Here is a 2129-nt window from a genome sequence, read left to right as displayed (position 1 = left end):
TTGGCTACATGAAAGAGCAGCGGTCAATCTTTGACGGCTACACGATCTTTGTGAACCCTCCACACGACGTGCGCAAATTCATTGTTTCCGGCTTCAAAACGGCTGGCCTTTCTACGTGTGAGCAAGTTTTAACTCAAGAATGAGTTTAGTCCGCGAAGTAGTTAAATGGAAGTGATGTCGCCGCGGGGTTAGAGGAAAGGATGTTCCCCAGACCCTGACTAGGTCCTCGTCCTTAGTGCGCCAACCATTCAGCCATCTCGGGAAATGAATGGTTGCAACAACAAGAAATACGATGCGGTCCACACAAGGGAGTGGAGATACTGTATCTCATATTTACGAATTGTGTGAAGGAAATTTTCACATCACCAATGTTTGACTTGTTTGTGTCCCTTTGATCCTATCGTAAGAGAAATGAGAAGGTGACGTCAGTTGTGAAACCTCTCTAGTAGTACTGAACAGCGCAAACATGCACCCAAGTAAGTGCAACTTAGCCACATTCATCCCCACATCAGATAAACAAATATTAACCAAACGCAACTGAATGTCAAACAGTTACTATGTGCTAAACTTTGAGTTTCTCCTCGATTTTGATGTACATATTCAGTATTTGTTCCATTGTTTTACGCTTCAGAAGAGCCCTCGCACGCCAATAAAAAGTCGATGGAGTTGGCAGGTTTCACGACAAGAGGGTCAGGAAGATGTTAGCTGCCTGAAACTGAATAAATAACTGGGAGGAGAGCCTGCCCACAGGATGGGGGAGGATTGGCGTAAAGACTGGGGGTGTTCCGAACGAAGTGTGAGTGGCGAAGGATTGACGGGATCGGTTGGCTTAGTGGATTACACCTTCTTGTTGTTCTCCCCACACATTAAAAGCGATAGAAGGTATATCCCCATCGACAAACCTCAACGGGCGTGAAATCATATTCAATGATCGAGAAAATGGATGACCCGACTATTCCAATTGCGGTGATGACGGTTTTAGTACACCGAAGTACGGCTTGCATTTACCGGCGACGATCACACGACAGTAGTGGCGAAAAAGCGACTTGGCTGTGTCCACAATCCAGCCGAAGAACGGGCGGGATCTCCTGCGGTTTTACCAACGTTATTCACGCTAGTAACTGTCGACACCAGGGCCGCGAGCAGACAAAGCTTCGTGGCAACGCGGAAACACGCTGTCGGCGAAGCTCATCACAATCTGCCCCAGTGTGCCGAGATCATCCCGTAGCACGCGACACTGGCTCGTTGGTTAACTTGGCACCTTGAAATCAGCAATCGACTGACGGGTAGTGGCAAACCGTTTGCCCATGGGATATTGTTACAGCTTAGCGGCGAAGTTACGAGCGACTCTGGATCATATGCACTCACGGTTTATCTGCGCCACATCGGTTTGGCGGTGTGTGCTGTGGCGCCACTTGGTTATACCATCCAGATATCATTTAACTTCGTCACGATGGGATCATACTCGGCGAAACTGGCAAGTGTAGCCTTGAATATGACTCGGCCTGCATCATTCCCTTGTATGGCCCTTGCCCATGGCACATTCAGCTTGGAGATTCGCCTCTTGAGCCGTTGATGTATTGCGACCTAGTGTTAAGAGCAAGATCAAGGAGCGGAAAAGGAGCAAGAAGATGAATGGCCCTTGGCTCAAGACTCAGGTGCGTTCGTTCGGGATGTGGACGCCCCGATGAGACCAGATGAAGATGACTGAGTGAGACCCGTTAGAGACGCCGACTGAACTGTGGTTAGATGCCCGCTGTATTTTGGAGCCGTTCGGTTGTGATCCTGCGCGATCTCTTTATTCTACAAGCGATCGTGCCACCACAAGCGTGGCCCGACAATCTAGTTTGGAGGTCGAAAAGTTCGTAGAGAGTTTCACCACGTCTGAGGATCTACGGTCTAACAGCTCTTAAAAGTCTTGAGGACCCGGATTGACCTAATGCGCGACAGCAGCGTTTGCTGCATCGTCTCGAAGCCAAGAAAATTAGAGACGTTGGACCTCGTCTTGCCTAGACTCGCGGTGGCTCCAGCATTGCTTCAGATCTCGGGTCTGTCGCAGAAGTATCATGCTGTCCCATATCAACCTGGCGAGAGTGCTGCCACGATTGGATTACACTGCACGTCAACCA

The sequence above is a fragment of the Phytophthora parasitica genome (genome assembly GCF_000247585.1).
Source record: "Phytophthora parasitica INRA-310 unplaced genomic scaffold supercont2.70, whole genome shotgun sequence".
In the NCBI taxonomy this organism is placed as follows: Eukaryota; Oomycota; class Peronosporomycetes; order Peronosporales; family Peronosporaceae; genus Phytophthora; species Phytophthora nicotianae.
Note: the sequence above shows the minus strand (reverse complement) of the source record.